At 39.9% G+C, this 21,678-nt stretch overlaps 18 non-coding genes across 18 annotated transcripts; 9 read left to right on the top strand and 9 right to left on the bottom strand.

Moving 5' to 3' along the window:
• Positions 1-704: 704 nt before the first annotated feature.
• Positions 705-823, bottom strand: LOC137409051 (5S ribosomal RNA). The gene has a single exon (XR_010980298.1). It is a non-coding gene; the product is annotated as a 5S ribosomal RNA (ribosomal RNA).
• Positions 824-957: 134 nt separating this feature from the next.
• LOC137409511 (5S ribosomal RNA) lies at positions 958-1,076 on the top strand. The gene has a single exon (XR_010980727.1). It is a non-coding gene; the product is annotated as a 5S ribosomal RNA (ribosomal RNA).
• Positions 1,077-3,225: 2,149 nt separating this feature from the next.
• On the bottom strand, positions 3,226-3,344 carry LOC137409049 (5S ribosomal RNA). The gene has a single exon (XR_010980296.1). It is a non-coding gene; the product is annotated as a 5S ribosomal RNA (ribosomal RNA).
• Positions 3,345-3,478: 134 nt separating this feature from the next.
• LOC137409510 (5S ribosomal RNA) lies at positions 3,479-3,597 on the top strand. Its single transcript, XR_010980726.1, has one exon. It is a non-coding gene; the product is annotated as a 5S ribosomal RNA (ribosomal RNA).
• Positions 3,598-5,732: 2,135 nt separating this feature from the next.
• On the bottom strand, positions 5,733-5,851 carry LOC137409048 (5S ribosomal RNA). Its single transcript, XR_010980295.1, has one exon. It is a non-coding gene; the product is annotated as a 5S ribosomal RNA (ribosomal RNA).
• A 134-nt stretch (positions 5,852-5,985) lies between these two features.
• Positions 5,986-6,104, top strand: LOC137409165 (5S ribosomal RNA). Its single transcript, XR_010980404.1, has one exon. It is a non-coding gene; the product is annotated as a 5S ribosomal RNA (ribosomal RNA).
• A 2,023-nt stretch (positions 6,105-8,127) lies between these two features.
• On the bottom strand, positions 8,128-8,246 carry LOC137409047 (5S ribosomal RNA). The gene has a single exon (XR_010980294.1). It is a non-coding gene; the product is annotated as a 5S ribosomal RNA (ribosomal RNA).
• A 134-nt stretch (positions 8,247-8,380) lies between these two features.
• Positions 8,381-8,499, top strand: LOC137409509 (5S ribosomal RNA). The gene has a single exon (XR_010980725.1). It is a non-coding gene; the product is annotated as a 5S ribosomal RNA (ribosomal RNA).
• Positions 8,500-10,727: 2,228 nt separating this feature from the next.
• LOC137409046 (5S ribosomal RNA) lies at positions 10,728-10,846 on the bottom strand. The gene has a single exon (XR_010980293.1). It is a non-coding gene; the product is annotated as a 5S ribosomal RNA (ribosomal RNA).
• A 134-nt stretch (positions 10,847-10,980) lies between these two features.
• On the top strand, positions 10,981-11,099 carry LOC137409507 (5S ribosomal RNA). The gene has a single exon (XR_010980723.1). It is a non-coding gene; the product is annotated as a 5S ribosomal RNA (ribosomal RNA).
• Positions 11,100-13,122: 2,023 nt separating this feature from the next.
• LOC137409045 (5S ribosomal RNA) lies at positions 13,123-13,241 on the bottom strand. Its single transcript, XR_010980292.1, has one exon. It is a non-coding gene; the product is annotated as a 5S ribosomal RNA (ribosomal RNA).
• A 134-nt stretch (positions 13,242-13,375) lies between these two features.
• Positions 13,376-13,494, top strand: LOC137409506 (5S ribosomal RNA). The gene has a single exon (XR_010980722.1). It is a non-coding gene; the product is annotated as a 5S ribosomal RNA (ribosomal RNA).
• A 2,508-nt stretch (positions 13,495-16,002) lies between these two features.
• Positions 16,003-16,121, bottom strand: LOC137409043 (5S ribosomal RNA). The gene has a single exon (XR_010980291.1). It is a non-coding gene; the product is annotated as a 5S ribosomal RNA (ribosomal RNA).
• Positions 16,122-16,255: 134 nt separating this feature from the next.
• LOC137409505 (5S ribosomal RNA) lies at positions 16,256-16,374 on the top strand. Its single transcript, XR_010980721.1, has one exon. It is a non-coding gene; the product is annotated as a 5S ribosomal RNA (ribosomal RNA).
• Positions 16,375-18,397: 2,023 nt separating this feature from the next.
• Positions 18,398-18,516, bottom strand: LOC137409042 (5S ribosomal RNA). The gene has a single exon (XR_010980290.1). It is a non-coding gene; the product is annotated as a 5S ribosomal RNA (ribosomal RNA).
• A 134-nt stretch (positions 18,517-18,650) lies between these two features.
• On the top strand, positions 18,651-18,769 carry LOC137409504 (5S ribosomal RNA). The gene has a single exon (XR_010980720.1). It is a non-coding gene; the product is annotated as a 5S ribosomal RNA (ribosomal RNA).
• A 2,508-nt stretch (positions 18,770-21,277) lies between these two features.
• LOC137409041 (5S ribosomal RNA) lies at positions 21,278-21,396 on the bottom strand. The gene has a single exon (XR_010980289.1). It is a non-coding gene; the product is annotated as a 5S ribosomal RNA (ribosomal RNA).
• A 134-nt stretch (positions 21,397-21,530) lies between these two features.
• On the top strand, positions 21,531-21,649 carry LOC137409503 (5S ribosomal RNA). The gene has a single exon (XR_010980719.1). It is a non-coding gene; the product is annotated as a 5S ribosomal RNA (ribosomal RNA).
• Positions 21,650-21,678: the final 29 nt, after the last annotated feature.

Below are 21,678 nucleotides of genomic sequence, written 5' to 3'. Positions count from 1 at the left end.
AGAGAGCAAACGAATCCTAATTTACACGTGTATATAGTAGACGTACTACGATTGTTTCGTTAGGAGTTGAAGCTACTCGCGCGGCGGTCGAACGCGAGCGTACTCGTTTGGAGGCTATTACACCATTTCTAAAGCATCGCTTTATTTGGTTCGACGTGAACATCTTTTTAACACACCTGTTCGCGTAAGTAAAAGCTTTCTATGTAGGGCTGTTTTCTTTCGAACTCGTAGATGAGAAGAACAAGCCAAAGAACGGCGCTTACTACTCACCTGTCTTTACACGCGTAGACATTAGATAGCCGGTAAACTAATAAGATCTACGATAGCGCGTCACTTTATGTCGAGAAAAAGTAACAAACTTCCTTTAAAAGAGATTTCTTCGGATTAAAAGTGAGAATATGTTATTTTTATGTTGAGATCGGACGCTGCAACAGTTTTCGTTATACACGAGTAGAGTACATCCTTCGACTACAAAAAGTGTCGCGCTTTAATTGATCACGCTTGCCAGAAGGGTTTTGACGCGGAAATGCAGCAGCAAAGTTATATATACTGTTACACACTACACGTACGTAGTACATAGTATATGTATATATATATAACGCATACGTAGTACATGTTCATGTACATGAACATGTACATGTACATGTAGATGAAGATAGCGCGAAGATCGCGATGAAGATAGCAAGATGTAAAAATAAATAAAAAGTCTACAGCACCCGGTATTCCCAGGCGGTCACCCATCCAAGTACTAACCGGGCTCGACGTTGCTTAGCTTCAGTGATCGGACGAGAACTGGCGTTTTCAACGTGATATGGCCGTAGACACTGATGCGCTCTTCGAGACACGCTATTAACGCAGAGTTATAATAATGCTCACCAAGCCGTGACTATATTGTCCAATGGGCGTTCGCTGATTATTGCCACGTTTCTCATTAGCGTCTGTTGAAGCTTACTAAATGTCTACGGCCATATCACGTTGAAAACGCCAGTTCTCGTCCGATCACTGAAGCTAAGCAACGTCGAGCCCGGTTAGTACTTGGATGGGTGACCGCCTGGGAATACCGGGTGCTGTAGACCTTTAGTTTTTATCAAAATTATACTAATTTAGAATTTTCAAGCTTCTTTAATTCACTCTATCTCTTGATATAGAATAAAAAATCATTTCCGCTTGAAAGTCTTTTAATTCGCTCTATCTCTTGATGTAAAATAAAAAATCATTTCCGCTTGAAAGTCTTTTAATTCGCTCTATCTCTTGATGTAAAATAAAAAATCATTTCCATTTAAAAGTCTTTTAATTCGCTCTATCTCTTGATTTAAAACAAAAAATCATTTCCATTTAAAAGTCTCTTAATTCGCTCTATCTCTTGATATAAAATAAAAAATCATTTCCATTTAAAAGTCTTTTAATTCGCTCTATCTTTTGATATAAAATAAAAAATCATTTCCATTTAAAAGTCTTTTAATTCGCTCTATCTTTTGATATAAAATAAAAAATCATTTCCATTCAAAGGTTTTAGCCGAAACTGGATAATATGAATATTATTAGTACTTGATGCTATCCGGCTAGCTTCAATCTCCTCATCTTCACCAGCCATGCGCCGCTGCTACCCGTGTATTTTAAAGAGGATATAATTTCGATTCGTTTTCATTTTGCGCGGCGTAATAGCTCAAGAAACTCGCGTTAAGATTTCCTTTTAATTGCGCAACTCGTATGTCGGCGTTACGAGTTTACCTAAAAGCTAAAATAAATAACTAAACGAAACTCGACTCGGCCTTTCGCCGCAAAATACGCATTCTCGTAATGTAAACTCGAGCGATCGTCTTCGATCGTGATGAAACAAAACCGTACTCGCGGATGCGTAAAAGTCTAAAAGGTAAATTGTGTCAAAAAGTTTCGAAACGAATTACAAACCGGAACGTGGAATCTACGTTACGACGGCAACTAAGTTCGGTGATGAGCGCGGGCCAGCGCGTAGCTAAGGTTGCTCCATCAGTTTTTATCTTTGCGGAACTATCTCTAGCGAAAAGCCTACTTTCGCGTAAGGTCATTTCCACGCGATTATAATTATTTAAAAGGAAAATATTTACCGTAGTTTTCAAAATGCTGACGAAATAATCTAAAGCGCGTGAAGCGGCGGTAACGAGCCTGCAACCTTCGTACGAATCGGCGAGATCTTGAACGCTATGCGTTTAGCCAATGAGTGAACGAGTCGAATATTATCGAGCGCGAACAACCACGCCGTCGAAGTATGAGAGTACACACGACTCCTAATTTGCACAATATCAACGATTCGTTTGAGCCGGGAATATTCGTTACGCAATGGCAAAGTTTTAAGCTATGCGTTCGAAGTAACTCGATAGCTTTTCATAGCTAATGAGCGAGCTGGACGAATAACCGGCAGCGCGATTGACCGCTCTTTCAAATATTGAGAGAGCGAACGAATCCTAGTTTACATGGTACGCATGAATGTTTCGTTGCAGCGCGATTAACCGCTCTTTCAGATGTTGAAAGAGCAAACGAATCCTAATTTACACGTGTATATAGTAGACGTACTACGATTGTTTCGTTAGGAGTTGAAGCTACTCGCGCGGCGGTCGAACGCGAGCGTACTCGTTTGGAGGCTATTACACCATTTCTAAAGCATCGCTTTATTTGGTTCGACGTGAACATCTTTTTAACACACCTGTTCGCGTAAGTAAAAGCTTTCTATGTAGGGCTGTTTTCTTTCGAACTCGTAGATGAGAAGAACAAGCCAAAGAACGGCGCTTACTACTCACCTGTCTTTACACGCGTAGACATTAGATAGCCGGTAAACTAATAAGATCTACGATAGCGCGTCACTTTATGTCGAGAAAAAGTAACAAACTTCCTTTAAAAGAGATTTCTTCGGATTAAAAGTGAGAATATGTTATTTTTATGTTGAGATCGGACGCTGCAACAGTTTTCGTTATACACGAGTAGAGTACATCCTTCGACTACAAAAAGTGTCGCGCTTTAATTGATCACGCTTGCCAGAAGGGTTTTGACGCGGAAATGCAGCAGCAAAGTTATATATACTGTTACACACTACACGTACGTAGTACATAGTACATAGTACATAGTATATGTATATATATATAACGCATACGTAGTACATGTTCATGTACATGAACATGTACATGTACATGTAGATGAAGATAGCGCGAAGATCGCGATGAAGATAGCAAAATGTAAAAATAAATAAAAAGTCTACAGCACCCGGTATTCCCAGGCGGTCACCCATCCAAGTACTAACCGGGCTCGACGTTGCTTAGCTTCAGTGATCGGACGAGAACTGGCGTTTTCAACGTGATATGGCCGTAGACACTGATGCGCTCTTCGAGACACGCTATTAACGCAGAGTTATAATAATGCTCACCAAGCCGTGACTATATTGTCCAATGGGCGTTCGCTGATTATTGCCACGTTTCTCATTAGCGTCTGTTGAAGCTTACTAAATGTCTACGGCCATATCACGTTGAAAACGCCAGTTCTCGTCCGATCACTGAAGCTAAGCAACGTCGAGCCCGGTTAGTACTTGGATGGGTGACCGCCTGGGAATACCGGGTGCTGTAGACCTTTAGTTTTTATCAAAATTATACTAATTTAGAATTTTCAAGCTTCTTTAATTCACTCTATCTCTTGATATAGAATAAAAAATCATTTCCGCTCGAAAGTCTTTTAATTCGCTCTATCTCTTGATGTAAAATAAAAAATCATTTCCGCTTGAAAGTCTTTTAATTCGCTCTATCTCTTGATGTAAAATAAAAAATCATTTCCATTTAAAAGTCTTTTAATTCGCTCTATCTCTTGATTTAAAACAAAAAATCATTTCCATTTAAAAGTCTCTTAATTCGCTCTATCTCTTGATATAAAATAAAAAATCATTTCCATTTAAAAGTCTTTTAATTCGCTCTATCTTTTGATATAAAATAAAAAATCATTTCCATTTAAAAGTCTTTTAATTCGCTCTATCTTTTGATATAAAATAAAAAATCATTTCCATTCAAAGGTTTTAGCCGAAACTGGATAATATGAATATTATTAGTACTTGATGCTATCCGGCTAGCTTCAATCTCCTCATCTTCACCAGCCATGCGCCGCTGCTACCCGTGTATTTTAAAGAGGATATAATTTCGATTCGTTTTCATTTTGCGCGGCGTAATAGCTCAAGAAACTCGCGTTAAGATTTCCTTTTAATTGCGCAACTCGTATGTCGGCGTTACGAGTTTACCTAAAAGCTAAAATAAATAACTAAACGAAACTCGACTCGGCCTTTCGCCGCAAAATACGCATTCTCGTAATGTAAACTCGAGCGATCGTCTTCGATCGTGATGAAACAAAACCGTACTCGCGGATGCGTAAAAGTCTAAAAGGTAAATTGTGTCAAAAAGTTTCGAAACGAATTACAAACCGGAACGTGGAATCTACGTTACGACGGCAACTAAGTTCGGTGATGAGCGCGGGCCAGCGCGTAGCTAAGGTTGCTCCATCAGTTTTTATCTTTGCGGAACTATCTCTAGCGAAAAGCCTACTTTCGCGTAAGGTCATTTCCACGCGATTATAATTATTTAAAAGGAAAATATTTACCGTAGTTTTCAAAATGCTGACGAAATAATCTAAAGCGCGTGAAGCGGCGGTAACGAGCCTGCAACCTTCGTACGAATCGGCGAGATCTTGAACGCTATGCGTTTAGCCAATGAGTGAACGAGTCGAATATTATCGAGCGCGAACAACCACGCCGTCGAAGTATGAGAGTACACACGACTCCTAATTTGCACAATATCAACGATTCGTTTGAGCCGGGAATATTCGTTACGCAATGGCAAAGTTTTAAGCTATGCGTTCGAAGTAACTCGATAGCTTTTCATAGCTAATGAGCGAGCTGGACGAATAACCGGCAGCGCGATTGACCGCTCTTTCAAATATTGAGAGAGCGAACGAATCCTAGTTTACATGGTACGCATGAATGTTTCGTTGCAGCGCGATTAACCGCTCTTTCAGATGTTGAGAGAGCAAACGAATCCTAATTTACACGTGTATATAGTAGACGTACTACGATTGTTTCGTTAGGAGTTGAAGCTACTCGCGCGGCGGTCGAACGCGAGCGTACTCGTTTGGAGGCTATTACACCATTTCTAAAGCATCGCTTTATTTGGTTCGACGTGAACATCTTTTTAACACACCTGTTCGCGTAAGTAAAAGCTTTCTATGTAGGGCTGTTTTCTTTCGAACTCGTAGATGAGAAGAACAAGCCAAAGAACGGCGCTTACTACTCACCTGTCTTTACACGCGTAGACATTAGATAGCCGGTAAACTAATAAGATCTACGATAGCGCGTCACTTTATGTCGAGAAAAAGTAACAAACTTCCTTTAAAAGAGATTTCTTCAGATTAAAAGTGAGAATATGTTATTTTTATGTTGAGATCGGACGCTGCAACAGTTTTCGTTATACACGAGTAGAGTACATCCTTCGACTACAAAAAGTGTCGCGCTTTAATTGATCACGCTTGCCAGAAGGGTTTTGACGCGGAAATGCAGCAGCAAAGTTATATATACTGTTACACACTACACGTACGTAGTACATAGTATATGTATATATATATAACGCATACGTAGTACATGTTCATGTACATGAACATGTACATGTACATGTAGATGAAGATAGCGCGAAGATCGCGATGAAGATAGCAAGATGTAAAAATAAATAAAAAGTCTACAGCACCCGGTATTCCCAGGCGGTCACCCATCCAAGTACTAACCGGGCTCGACGTTGCTTAGCTTCAGTGATCGGACGAGAACTGGCGTTTTCAACGTGATATGGCCGTAGACACTGATGCGCTCTTCGAGACACGCTATTAACGCAGAGTTATAATAATGCTCACCAAGCCGTGACTATATTGTCCAATGGGCGTTCGCTGATTATTGCCACGTTTCTCATTAGCGTCTGTTGAAGCTTACTAAATGTCTACGGCCATATCACGTTGAAAACGCCAGTTCTCGTCCGATCACTGAAGCTAAGCAACATCGAGCCCGGTTAGTACTTGGATGGGTGACCGCCTGGGAATACCGGGTGCTGTAGACCTTTAGTTTTTATCAAAATTATACTAATTTAGAATTTTCAAGCTTCTTTAATTCACTCTATCTCTTGATATAGAATAAAAAATCATTTCCGCTTGAAAGTCTTTTAATTCGCTCTATCTCTTGATGTAAAATAAAAAATCATTTCCATTTAAAAGTCTTTTAATTCGCTCTATCTCTTGATTTAAAACAAAAAATCATTTCCATTTAAAAGTCTCTTAATTCGCTCTATCTCTTGATATAAAATAAAAAATCATTTCCATTTAAAAGTCTTTTAATTCGCTCTATCTTTTGATATAAAATAAAAAATCATTTCCATTCAAAGGTTTTAGCCGAAACTGGATAATATGAATATTATTAGTACTTGATGCTATCCGGCTAGCTTCAATCTCCTCATCTTCACCAGCCATGCGCCGCTGCTACCCGTGTATTTTAAAGAGGATATAATTTCGATTCGTTTTCATTTTGCGCGGCGTAATAGCTCAAGAAACTCGCGTTAAGATTTCCTTTTAATTGCGCAACTCGTATGTCGGCGTTACGAGTTTACCTAAAAGCTAAAATAAATAACTAAACGAAACTCGACTCGGCCTTTCGCCGCAAAATACGCATTCTCGTAATGTAAACTCGAGCGATCGTCTTCGATCGTGATGAAACAAAACCGTACTCGCGGATGCGTAAAAGTCTAAAAGGTAAATTGTGTCAAAAAGTTTCGAAACGAATTACAAACCGGAACGTGGAATCTACGTTACGACGGCAACTAAGTTCGGTGATGAGCGCGGGCCAGCGCGTAGCTAAGGTTGCTCCATCAGTTTTTATCTTTGCGGAACTATCTCTAGCGAAAAGCCTACTTTCGCGTAAGGTCATTTCCACGCGATTATAATTATTTAAAAGGAAAATATTTACCGTAGTTTTCAAAATGCTGACGAAATAATCTAAAGCGCGTGAAGCGGCGGTAACGAGCCTGCAACCTTCGTACGAATCGGCGAGATCTTGAACGCTATGCGTTTAGCCAATGAGTGAACGAGTCGAATATTATCGAGCGCGAACAACCACGCCGTCGAAGTATGAGAGTACACACGACTCCTAATTTGCACAATATCAACGATTCGTTTGAGCCGGGAATATTCGTTACGCAATGGCAAAGTTTTAAGCTATGCGTTCGAAGTAACTCGATAGCTTTTCATAGCTAATGAGCGAGCTGGACGAATAACCGGCAGCGCGATTGACCGCTCTTTCAAATATTGAGAGAGCGAACGAATCCTAGTTTACATGGTACGCATGAATGTTTCGTTGCAGCGCGATTAACCGCTCTTTCAGATGTTGAGAGAGCAAACGAATCCTAATTTACACGTGTATATAGTAGACGTACTACGATTGTTTCGTTAGGAGTTGAAGCTACTCGCGCGGCGGTCGAACGCGAGCGTACTCGTTTGGAGGCTATTACACCATTTCTAAAGCATCGCTTTATTTGGTTCGACGTGAACATCTTTTTAACACACCTGTTCGCGTAAGTAAAAGCTTTCTATGTAGGGCTGTTTTCTTTCGAACTCGTAGATGAGAAGAACAAGCCAAAGAACGGCGCTTACTACTCACCTGTCTTTACACGCGTAGACATTAGATAGCCGGTAAACTAATAAGATCTACGATAGCGCGTCACTTTATGTCGAGAAAAAGTAACAAACTTCCTTTAAAAGAGATTTCTTCGGATTAAAAGTGAGAATATGTTATTTTTATGTTGAGATCGGACGCTGCAACAGTTTTCGTTATACACGAGTAGAGTACATCCTTCGACTACAAAAAGTGTCGCGCTTTAATTGATCACGCTTGCCAGAAGGGTTTTGACGCGGAAATGCAGCAGCAAAGTTATATATACTGTTACACACTACACGTACGTAGTACATAGTATATGTATATATATATAACGCATACGTAGTACATGTTCATGTACATGAACATGTACATGTACATGTAGATGAAGATAGCGCGAAGATCGCGATGAAGATAGCAAGATGTAAAAATAAATAAAAAGTCTACAGCACCCGGTATTCCCAGGCGGTCACCCATCCAAGTACTAACCGGGCTCGACGTTGCTTAGCTTCAGTGATCGGACGAGAACTGGCGTTTTCAACGTGATATGGCCGTAGACACTGATGCGCTCTTCGAGACACGCTATTAACGCAGAGTTATAATAATGCTCACCAAGCCGTGACTATATTGTCCAATGGGCGTTCGCTGATTATTGCCACGTTTCTCATTAGCGTCTGTTGAAGCTTACTAAATGTCTACGGCCATATCACGTTGAAAACGCCAGTTCTCGTCCGATCACTGAAGCTAAGCAACGTCGAGCCCGGTTAGTACTTGGATGGGTGACCGCCTGGGAATACCGGGTGCTGTAGACCTTTAGTTTTTATCAAAATTATACTAATTTAGAATTTTCAAGCTTCTTTAATTCACTCTATCTCTTGATATAGAATAAAAAATCATTTCCGCTTGAAAGTCTTTTAATTCGCTCTATCTCTTGATGTAAAATAAAAAATCATTTCCGCTTGAAAGTCTTTTAATTCGCTCTATCTCTTGATGTAAAATAAAAAATCATTTCCATTTAAAAGTCTTTTAATTCGCTCTATCTCTTGATTTAAAACAAAAAATCATTTCCATTTAAAAGTCTCTTAATTCGCTCTATCTCTTGATATAAAATAAAAAATCATTTCCATTTAAAAGTCTTTTAATTCGCTCTATCTTTTGATATAAAATAAAAAATCATTTCCATTTAAAAGTCTTTTAATTCGCTCTATCTTTTGATATAAAATAAAAAATCATTTCCATTCAAAGGTTTTAGCCGAAACTGGATAATATGAATATTATTAGTACTTGATGCTATCCGGCTAGCTTCAATCTCCTCATCTTCACCAGCCATGCGCCGCTGCTACCCGTGTATTTTAAAGAGGATATAATTTCGATTCGTTTTCATTTCGCGCGGCGTAATAGCTCAAGAAACTCGCGTTAAGATTTCCTTTTAATTGCGCAACTCGTATGTCGGCGTTACGAGTTTACCTAAAAGCTAAAATAAATAACTAAACGAAACTCGACTCGGCCTTTCGCCGCAAAATACGCATTCTCGTAATGTAAACTCGAGCGATCGTCTTCGATCGTGATGAAACAAAACCGTACTCGCGGATGCGTAAAAGTCTAAAAGGTAAATTGTGTCAAAAAGTTTCGAAACGAATTACAAACCGGAACGTGGAATCTACGTTACGACGGCAACTAAGTTCGGTGATGAGCGCGGGCCAGCGCGTAGCTAAGGTTGCTCCATCAGTTTTTATCTTTGCGGAACTATCTCTAGCAAAAAGCCTACTTTCGCGTAAGGTCATTTCCACGCGATTATAATTATTTAAAAGGAAAATATTTACCGTAGTTTTCAAAATGCTGACGAAATAATCTAAAGCGCGTGAAGCGGCGGTAACGAGCCTGCAACCTTCGTACGAATCGGCGAGATCTTGAACGCTATGCGTTTAGCCAATGAGTGAACGAGTCGAATATTATCGAGCGCGAACAACCACGCCGTCGAAGTATGAGAGTACACACGACTCCTAATTTGCACAATATCAACGATTCGTTTGAGCCGGGAATATTCGTTACGCAATGGCAAAGTTTTAAGCTATGCGTTCGAAGTAACTCGATAGCTTTTCATAGCTAATGAGCGAGCTGGACGAATAACCGGCAGCGCGATTGACCGCTCTTTCAAATATTGAGAGAGAGCGGTCAATCGCGCTGCCGGTTATTCGTCCAGCTCGCTCATTAGCTATGAAAAGCTATCGAGTTACTTCCTAGTAACTCGATAGCTTTTCATCGAACGAATCCTAGTTTACATGGTACGCATGAATGTTTCGTTGCAGCGCGATTAACCGCTCTTTCAGATGTTGAGAGAGCAAACGAATCCTAATTTACACGTGTATATAGTAGACGTACTACGATTGTTTCGTTAGGAGTTGAAGCTACTCGCGCGGCGGTCGAACGCGAGCGTACTCGTTTGGAGGCTATTACACCATTTCTAAAGCATCGCTTTATTTGGTTCGACGTGAACATCTTTTTAACACACCTGTTCGCGTAAGTAAAAGCTTTCTATGTAGGGCTGTTTTCTTTCGAACTCGTAGATGAGAAGAACAAGCCAAAGAACGGCGCTTACTACTCACCTGTCTTTACACGCGTAGACATTAGATAGCCGGTAAACTAATAAGATCTACGATAGCGCGTCACTTTATGTCGAGAAAAAGTAACAAACTTCCTTTAAAAGAGATTTCTTCGGATTAAAAGTGAGAATATGTTATTTTTATGTTGAGATCGGACGCTGCAACAGTTTTCGTTATACACGAGTAGAGTACATCCTTCGACTACAAAAAGTGTCGCGCTTTAATTGATCACGCTTGCCAGAAGGGTTTTGACGCGGAAATGCAGCAGCAAAGTTATATATACTGTTACACACTACACGTACGTAGTACATAGTATATGTATATATATATAACGCATACGTAGTACATGTTCATGTACATGAACATGTACATGTACATGTAGATGAAGATAGCGCGAAGATCGCGATGAAGATAGCAAGATGTAAAAATAAATAAAAAGTCTACAGCACCCGGTATTCCCAGGCGGTCACCCATCCAAGTACTAACCGGGCTCGACGTTGCTTAGCTTCAGTGATCGGACGAGAACTGGCGTTTTCAACGTGATATGGCCGTAGACACTGATGCGCTCTTCGAGACACGCTATTAACGCAGAGTTATAATAATGCTCACCAAGCCGTGACTATATTGTCCAATGGGCGTTCGCTGATTATTGCCACGTTTCTCATTAGCGTCTGTTGAAGCTTACTAAATGTCTACGGCCATATCACGTTGAAAACGCCAGTTCTCGTCCGATCACTGAAGCTAAGCAACGTCGAGCCCGGTTAGTACTTGGATGGGTGACCGCCTGGGAATACCGGGTGCTGTAGACCTTTAGTTTTTATCAAAATTATACTAATTTAGAATTTTCAAGCTTCTTTAATTCACTCTATCTCTTGATATAGAATAAAAAATCATTTCCGCTTGAAAGTCTTTTAATTCGCTCTATCTCTTGATGTAAAATAAAAAATCATTTCCATTTAAAAGTCTTTTAATTCGCTCTATCTCTTGATTTAAAACAAAAAATCATTTCCATTTAAAAGTCTCTTAATTCGCTCTATCTCTTGATATAAAATAAAAAATCATTTCCATTTAAAAGTCTTTTAATTCGCTCTATCTTTTGATATAAAATAAAAAATCATTTCCATTCAAAGGTTTTAGCCGAAACTGGATAATATGAATATTATTAGTACTTGATGCTATCCGGCTAGCTTCAATCTCCTCATCTTCACCAGCCATGCGCCGCTGCTACCCGTGTATTTTAAAGAGGATATAATTTCGATTCGTTTTCATTTTGCGCGGCGTAATAGCTCAAGAAACTCGCGTTAAGATTTCCTTTTAATTGCGCAACTCGTATGTCGGCGTTACGAGTTTACCTAAAAGCTAAAATAAATAACTAAACGAAACTCGACTCGGCCTTTCGCCGCAAAATACGCATTCTCGTAATGTAAACTCGAGCGATCGTCTTCGATCGTGATGAAACAAAACCGTACTCGCGGATGCGTAAAAGTCTAAAAGGTAAATTGTGTCAAAAAGTTTCGAAACGAATTACAAACCGGAACGTGGAATCTACGTTACGACGGCAACTAAGTTCGGTGATGAGCGCGGGCCAGCGCGTAGCTAAGGTTGCTCCATCAGTTTTTATCTTTGCGGAACTATCTCTAGCGAAAAGCCTACTTTCGCGTAAGGTCATTTCCACGCGATTATAATTATTTAAAAGGAAAATATTTACCGTAGTTTTCAAAATGCTGACGAAATAATCTAAAGCGCGTGAAGCGGCGGTAACGAGCCTGCAACCTTCGTACGAATCGGCGAGATCTTGAACGCTATGCGTTTAGCCAATGAGTGAACGAGTCGAATATTATCGAGCGCGAACAACCACGCCGTCGAAGTATGAGAGTACACACGACTCCTAATTTGCACAATATCAACGATTCGTTTGAGCCGGGAATATTCGTTACGCAATGGCAAAGTTTTAAGCTATGCGTTCGAAGTAACTCGATAGCTTTTCATAGCTAATGAGCGAGCTGGACGAATAACCGGCAGCGCGATTGACCGCTCTTTCAAATATTGAGAGAGCGAACGAATCCTAGTTTACATGGTACGCATGAATGTTTCGTTGCAGCGCGATTAACCGCTCTTTCAGATGTTGAGAGAGCAAACGAATCCTAATTTACACGTGTATATAGTAGACGTACTACGATTGTTTCGTTAGGAGTTGAAGCTACTCGCGCGGCGGTCGAACGCGAGCGTACTCGTTTGGAGGCTATTACACCATTTCTAAAGCATCGCTTTATTTGGTTCGACGTGAACATCTTTTTAACACACCTGTTCGCGTAAGTAAAAGCTTTCTATGTAGGGCTGTTTTCTTTCGAACTCGTAGATGAGAAGAACAAGCCAAAGAACGGCGCTTACTACTCACCTGTCTTTACACGCGTAGACATTAGATAGCCGGTAAACTAATAAGATCTACGATAGCGCGTCACTTTATGTCGAGAAAAAGTAACAAACTTCCTTTAAAAGAGATTTCTTCGGATTAAAAGTGAGAATATGTTATTTTTATGTTGAGATCGGACGCTGCAACAGTTTTCGTTATACACGAGTAGAGTACATCCTTCGACTACAAAAAGTGTCGCGCTTTAATTGATCACGCTTGCCAGAAGGGTTTTGACGCGGAAATGCAGCAGCAAAGTTATATATACTGTTACACACTACACGTACGTAGTACATAGTATATGTATATATATATAACGCATACGTAGTACATGTTCATGTACATGAACATGTACATGTACATGTAGATGAAGATAGCGCGAAGATCGCGATGAAGATAGCAAGATGTAAAAATAAATAAAAAGTCTACAGCACCCGGTATTCCCAGGCGGTCACCCATCCAAGTACTAACCGGGCTCGACGTTGCTTAGCTTCAGTGATCGGACGAGAACTGGCGTTTTCAACGTGATATGGCCGTAGACACTTATGCGCTCTTCGAGACACGCTATTAACGCAGAGTTATAATAATGCTCACCAAGCCGTGACTATATTGTCCAATGGGCGTTCGCTGATTATTGCCACGTTTCTCATTAGCGTCTGTTGAAGCTTACTAAATGTCTACGGCCATATCACGTTGAAAACGCCAGTTCTCGTCCGATCACTGAAGCTAAGCAACGTCGAGCCCGGTTAGTACTTGGATGGGTGACCGCCTGGGAATACCGGGTGCTGTAGACCTTTAGTTTTTATCAAAATTATACTAATTTAGAATTTTCAAGCTTCTTTAATTCACTCTATCTCTTGATATAGAATAAAAAATCATTTCCGCTTGAAAGTCTTTTAATTCGCTCTATCTCTTGATGTAAAATAAAAAATCATTTCCGCTTGAAAGTCTTTTAATTCGCTCTATCTCTTGATGTAAAATAAAAAATCATTTCCATTTAAAAGTCTTTTAATTCGCTCTATCTCTTGATTTAAAACAAAAAATCATTTCCATTTAAAAGTCTCTTAATTCGCTCTATCTCTTGATATAAAATAAAAAATCATTTCCATTTAAAAGTCTTTTAATTCGCTCTATCTCTTGATGTAAAATAAAAAATCATTTCCGCTTGAAAGTCTTTTAATTCGCTCTATCTCTTGTTGTAAAATAAAAAATCATTTCCATTTAAAAGTCTTTTAATTCGCTCTATCTCTTGATTTAAAACAAAAAATCATTTCCATTTAAAAGTCTTTTAATTCGCTCTATCTCTTGATTTAAAACAAAAAATCATTTCCATTTAAAAGTCTCTTAATTCGCTCTATCTCTTGATATAAAATAAAAAATCATTTCCATTTAAAAGTCTTTTAATTCGCTCTATCTTTTGATATAAAATAAAAAATCATTTCCATTTAAAAGTCTTTTAATTCGCTCTATCTTTTGATATAAAATAAAAAATCATTTCCATTCAAAGGTTTTAGCCGAAACTGGATAATATGAATATTATTAGTACTTGATGCTATCCGGCTAGCTTCAATCTCCTCATCTTCACCAGCCATGCGCCGCTGCTACCCGTGTATTTTAAAGAGGATATAATTTCGATTCGTTTTCATTTCGCGCGGCGTAATAGCTCAAGAAACTCGCGTTAAGATTTCCTTTTAATTGCGCAACTCGTATGTCGGCGTTACGAGTTTACCTAAAAGCTAAAATAAATAACTAAACGAAACTCGACTCGGCCTTTCGCCGCAAAATACGCATTCTCGTGATGTAAACTCGAGCGATCGTCTTCGATCGTGATGAAACAAAACCGTACTCGCGGATGCGTAAAAGTCTAAAAGGTAAATTGTGTCAAAAAGTTTCGAAACGAATTACAAACCGGAACGTGGAATCTACGTTACGACGGCAACTAAGTTCGGTGATGAGCGCGGGCCAGCGCGTAGCTAAGGTTGCTCCATCAGTTTTTATCTTTGCGGAACTATCTCTAGCGAAAAGCCTACTTTCGCGTAAGGTCATTTCCACGCGATTATAATTATTTAAAAGGAAAATATTTACCGTAGTTTTCAAAATGCTGACGAAATAATCTAAAGCGCGTGAAGCGGCGGTAACGAGCCTGCAACCTTCGTACGAATCGGCGAGATCTTGAACGCTATGCGTTTAGCCAATGAGTGAACGAGTCGAATATTATCGAGCGCGAACAACCACGCCGTCGAAGTATGAGAGTACACACGACTCCTAATTTGCACAATATCAACGATTCGTTTGAGCCGGGAATATTCGTTACGCAATGGCAAAGTTTTAAGCTATGCGTTCGAAGTAACTCGATAGCTTTTCATAGCTAATGAGCGAGCTGGACGAATAACCGGCAGCGCGATTGACCGCTCTTTCAAATATTGAGAGAGAGCGGTCAATCGCGCTGCCGGTTATTCGTCCAGCTCGCTCATTAGCTATGAAAAGCTATCGAGTTACTTCCTAGTAACTCGATAGCTTTTCATCGAACGAATCCTAGTTTACATGGTACGCATGAATGTTTCGTTGCAGCGCGATTAACCGCTCTTTCAGATGTTGAGAGAGCAAACGAATCCTAATTTACACGTGTATATAGTAGACGTACTACGATTGTTTCGTTAGGAGTTGAAGCTACTCGCGCGGCGGTCGAACGCGAGCGTACTCGTTTGGAGGCTATTACACCATTTCTAAAGCATCGCTTTATTTGGTTCGACGTGAACATCTTTTTAACACACCTGTTCGCGTAAGTAAAAGCTTTCTATGTAGGGCTGTTTTCTTTCGAACTCGTAGATGAGAAGAACAAGCCAAAGAACGGCGCTTACTACTCACCTGTCTTTACACGCGTAGACATTAGATAGCCGGTAAACTAATAAGATCTACGATAGCGCGTCACTTTATGTCGAGAAAAAGTAACAAACTTCCTTTAAAAGAGATTTCTTCGGATTAAAAGTGAGAATATGTTATTTTTATGTTGAGATCGGACGCTGCAACAGTTTTCGTTATACACGAGTAGAGTACATCCTTCGACTACAAAAAGTGTCGCGCTTTAATTGATCACGCTTGCCAGAAGGGTTTTGACGCGGAAATGCAGCAGCAAAGTTATATATACTGTTACACACTACACGTACGTAGTACATAGTATATGTATATATATATAACGCATACGTAGTACATGTTCATGTACATGAACATGTACATGTACATGTAGATGAAGATAGCGCGAAGATCGCGATGAAGATAGCAAGATGTAAAAATAAATAAAAAGTCTACAGCACCCGGTATTCCCAGGCGGTCACCCATCCAAGTACTAACCGGGCTCGACGTTGCTTAGCTTCAGTGATCGGACGAGAACTGGCGTTTTCAACGTGATATGGCCGTAGACACTGATGCGCTCTTCGAGACACGCTATTAACGCAGAGTTATAATAATGCTCACCAAGCCGTGACTATATTGTCCAATGGGCGTTCGCTGATTATTGCCACGTTTCTCATTAGCGTCTGTTGAAGCTTACTAAATGTCTACGGCCATATCACGTTGAAAACGCCAGTTCTCGTCCGATCACTGAAGCTAAGCAACGTCGAGCCCGGTTAGTACTTGGATGGGTGACCGCCTGGGAATACCGGGTGCTGTAGACCTTTAGTTTTTATCAAAATTATACTAATTTAGAATTTTCAAGCTTCTTTAATTCACTCTATCTCTTGATATAGAATAAAAAATCATTTCCGCTTGAAAGTCTTTTAATTCGCTCTATCTCTTGATGTAAAATAAAAAATCATTTCCATTTAAAAGTCTTTTAATTCGCTCTATCTCTTGATTTAAAACAAAAAATCATTTCCATTTAAAAGTCTCTTAATTCGCTCTATCTCTTGATATAAAATAAAAAATCATTTCCATTTAAAAGTCTTTTAATTCGCTCTATCTTTTGATATAAAATAAAAAATCATTTCCATTCAAAGGTTTTAGCCGAAACTGGATAATATGAATATTATTAGTACTTGATGCTATCCGGCTAGCTTCAATCTCCTCATCTTCACCAGCCATGCGCCGCTGCTACCCGTGTATTTTAAAGAGGATATAATTTCGATTCGTTTTCATTTTGCGCGGCGTAATAGCTCAAGAAACTCGCGTTAAGATTTCCTTTTAATTGCGCAACTCGTATGTCGGCGTTACGAGTTTACCTAAAAGCTAAAATAAATAACTAAACGAAACTCGACTCGGCCTTTCGCCGCAAAATACGCATTCTCGTAATGTAAACTCGAGCGATCGTCTTCGATCGTGATGAAACAAAACCGTACTCGCGGATGCGTAAAAGTCTAAAAGGTAAATTGTGTCAAAAAGTTTCGAAACGAATTACAAACCGGAACGTGGAATCTACGTTACGACGGCAACTAAGTTCGGTGATGAGCGCGGGCCAGCGCGTAGCTAAGGTTGCTCCATCAGTTTTTATCTTTGCGGAACTATCTCTAGCGAAAAGCCTACTTTCGCGTAAGGTCATTTCCACGCGATTATAATTATTTAAAAGGAAAATATTTACCGTAGTTTTCAAAATGCTGACGAAATAATCTAAAGCGCGTGAAGCGGCGGTAACGAGCCTGCAACCTTCGTACGAATCGGCGAGATCTTGAACGCTATGCGTTTAGCCAATGAGTGAACGAGTCGAATATTATCGAGCGCGAACAACCACGCCGTCGAAGTATGAGAGTACACACGACTCCTAATTTGCACAATATCAACGATTCGTTTGAGCCGGGAATATTCGTTACGCAATGGCAAAGTTTTAAGCTATGCGTTCGAAGTAACTCGATAGCTTTTCATAGCTAATGAGCGAGCTGGACGAATAACCGGCAGCGCGATTGACCGCTCTTTCAAATATTGAGAGAGCGAACGAATCCTAGTTTACATGGTACGCATGAATGTTTCGTTGCAGCGCGATTAACCGCTCTTTCAGATGTTGAGAGAGCAAACGAATCCTAATTTACACGTGTATATAGTAGACGTACTACGATTGTTTCGTTAGGAGTTGAAGCTACTCGCGCGGCGGTCGAACGCGAGCGTACTCGTTTGGAGGCTATTACACCATTTCTAAAGCATCGCTTTATTTGGTTCGACGTGAACATCTTTTTAACACACCTGTTCGCGTAAGTAAAAGCTTTCTATGTAGGGCTGTTTTCTTTCGAACTCGTAGATGAGAAGAACAAGCCAAAGAACGGCGCTTACTACTCACCTGTCTTTACACGCGTAGACATTAGATAGCCGGTAAACTAATAAGATCTACGATAGCGCGTCACTTTATGTCGAGAAAAAGTAACAAACTTCCTTTAAAAGAGATTTCTTCGGATTAAAAGTGAGAATATGTTATTTTTATGTTGAGATCGGACGCTGCAACAGTTTTCGTTATACACGAGTAGAGTACATCCTTCGACTACAAAAAGTGTCGCGCTTTAATTGATCACGCTTGCCAGAAGGGTTTTGACGCGGAAATGCAGCAGCAAAGTTATATATACTGTTACACACTACACGTACGTAGTACATAGTATATGTATATATATATAACGCATACGTAGTACATGTTCATGTACATGAACATGTACATGTACATGTAGATGAAGATAGCGCGAAGATCGCGATGAAGATAGCAAGATGTAAAAATAAATAAAAAGTCTACAGCACCCGGTATTCCCAGGCGGTCACCCATCCAAGTACTAACCGGGCTCGACGTTGCTTAGCTTCAGTGATCGGACGAGAACTGGCGTTTTCAACGTGATATGGCCGTAGACACTGATGCGCTCTTCGAGACACGCTATTAACGCAGAGTTATAATAATGCTCACCAAGCCGTGACTATATTGTCCAATGGGCGTTCGCTGATTATTGCCACGTTTCTCATTAGCGTCTGTTGAAGCTTACTAAATGTCTACGGCCATATCACGTTGAAAACGCCAGTTCTCGTCCGATCACTGAAGCTAAGCAACGTCGAGCCCGGTTAGTACTTGGATGGGTGACCGCCTGGGAATACCGGGTGCTGTAGACCTTTAGTTTTTATCAAAATTATACTAATTTAGAATTTTCAAGCTTCTTTAATTCACTCTATCTCTTGATATAGAATAAAAAATCATTTCCGCTTGAAAGTCTTTTAATTCGCTCTATCTCTTGATGTAAAATAAAAAATCATTTCCGCTTGAAAGTCTTTTAATTCGCTCTATCTCTTGATGTAAAATAAAAAATCATTTCCATTTAAAAGTCTTTTAATTCGCTCTATCTCTTGATTTAAAACAAAAAATCATTTCCATTTAAAAGTCTCTTAATTCGCTCTATCTCTTGATATAAAATAAAAAATCATTTCCATTTAAAAGTCTTTTAATTCGCTCTATCTCTTGATGTAAAATAAAAAATCATTTCCGCTTGAAAGTCTTTTAATTCGCTCTATCTCTTGTTGTAAAATAAAAAATCATTTCCATTTAAAAGTCTTTTAATTCGCTCTATCTCTTGATTTAAAACAAAAAATCATTTCCATTTAAAAGTCTTTTAATTCGCTCTATCTCTTGATTTAAAACAAAAAATCATTTCCATTTAAAAGTCTCTTAATTCGCTCTATCTCTTGATATAAAATAAAAAATCATTTCCATTTAAAAGTCTTTTAATTCGCTCTATCTTTTGATATAAAATAAAAAATCATTTCCATTTAAAAGTCTTTTAATTCGCTCTATCTTTTGATATAAAATAAAAAATCATTTCCATTCAAAGGTTTTAGCCGAAACTGGATAATATGAATATTATTAGTACTTGATGCTATCCGGCTAGCTTCAATCTCCTCATCTTCACCAGCCATGCGCCGCTGCTACCCGTGTATTTTAAAGAGGATATAATTTCGATTCGTTTTCATTTCGCGCGGCGTAATAGCTCAAGAAACTCGCGTTAAGATTTCCTTTTAATTGCGCAACTCGTATGTCGGCGTTACGAGTTTACCTAAAAGCTAAAATAAATAACTAAACGAAACTCGACTCGGCCTTTCGCCGCAAAATACGCATTCTCGTGATGTAAACTCGAGCGATCGTCTTCGATCGTGATGAAACAAAACCGTACTCGCGGATGCGTAAAAGTCTAAAAGGTAAATTGTGTCAAAAAGTTTCGAAACGAATTACAAACCGGAACGTGGAATCTACGTTACGACGGCAACTAAGTTCGGTGATGAGCGCGGGCCAGCGCGTAGCTAAGGTTGCTCCATCAGTTTTTATCTTTGCGGAACTATCTCTAGCGAAAAGCCTACTTTCGCGTAAGGTCATTTCCACGCGATTATAATTATTTAAAAGGAAAATATTTACCGTAGTTTTCAAAATGCTGACGAAATAATCTAAAGCGCGTGAAGCGGCGGTAACGAGCCTGCAACCTTCGTACGAATCGGCGAGATCTTGAACGCTATGCGTTTAGCCAATGAGTGAACGAGTCGAATATTATCGAGCGCGAACAACCACGCCGTCGAAGTATGAGAGTACACACGACTCCTAATTTGCACAATATCAACGATTCGTTTGAGCCGGGAATATTCGTTACGCAATGGCAAAGTTTTAAGCTATGCGTTCGAAGTAACTCGATAGCTTTTCATAGCTAATGAGCGAGCTGGACGAATAACCGGCAGCGCGATTGACCGCTCTTTCAAATATTGAGAGAGAGCGGTCAATCGCGCTGCCGGTTATTCGTCCAGCTCGCTCATTAGCTATGAAAAGCTATCGAGTTACTTCCTAGTAACTCGATAGCTTTTCATCGAACGAATCCTAGTTTACATGGTACGCATGAATGTTTCGTTGCAGCGCGATTAACCGCTCTTTCAGATGTTGAGAGAGCAAACGAATCCTAATTTACACGTGTATATAGTAGACGTACTACGATTGTTTCGTTAGGAGTTGAAGCTACTCGCGCGGCGGTCGAACGCGAGCGTACTCGTTTGGAGGCTATTACACCATTTCTAAAGCATCGCTTTATTTGGTTCGACGTGAACATCTTTTTAACACACCTGTTCGCGTAAGTAAAAGCTTTCTATGTAGGGCTGTTTTCTTTCGAACTCGTAGATGAGAAGAACAAGCCAAAGAACGGCGCTTACTACTCACCTGTCTTTACACGCGTAGACATTAGATAGCCGGTAAACTAATAAGATCTACGATAGCGCGTCACTTTATGTCGAGAAAAAGTAACAAACTTCCTTTAAAAGAGATTTCTTCGGATTAAAAGTGAGAATATGTTATTTTTATGTTGAGATCGGACGCTGCAACAGTTTTCGTTATACACGAGTAGAGTACATCCTTCGACTACAAAAAGTGTCGCGCTTTAATTGATCACGCTTGCCAGAAGGGTTTTGACGCGGAAATGCAGCAGCAAAGTTATATATACTGTTACACACTACACGTACGTAGTACATAGTATATGTATATATATATAACGCATACGTAGTACATGTTCATGTACATGAACATGTACATGTACATGTAGATGAAGATAGCGCGAAGATCGCGATGAAGATAGCAAGATGTAAAAATAAATAAAAAGTCTACAGCACCCGGTATTCCCAGGCGGTCACCCATCCAAGTACTAACCGGGCTCGACGTTGCTTAGCTTCAGTGATCGGACGAGAACTGGCGTTTTCAACGTGATATGGCCGTAGACACTGATGCGCTCTTCGAGACACGCTATTAACGCAGAGTTATAATAATGCTCACCAAGCCGTGACTATATTGTCCAATGGGCGTTCGCTGATTATTGCCACGTTTCTCATTAGCGTCTGTTGAAGCTTACTAAATGTCTACGGCCATATCACGTTGAAAACGCCAGTTCTCGTCCGATCACTGAAGCTAAGCAACGTCGAGCCCGGTTAGTACTTGGATGGGTGACCGCCTGGGAATACCGGGTGCTGTAGACCTTTAGTTTTTATCAAAATTATACTAATTT

Source organism: Watersipora subatra, chromosome 11 (genome assembly GCF_963576615.1).
Source record: "Watersipora subatra chromosome 11, tzWatSuba1.1, whole genome shotgun sequence".
Taxonomy (NCBI): Eukaryota; Metazoa; Bryozoa; class Gymnolaemata; order Cheilostomatida; family Watersiporidae; genus Watersipora; species Watersipora subatra.
The sequence above is the reverse complement of the archived record's forward strand: the minus strand, read 5'-3'. Positions and strand labels throughout refer to the sequence as shown.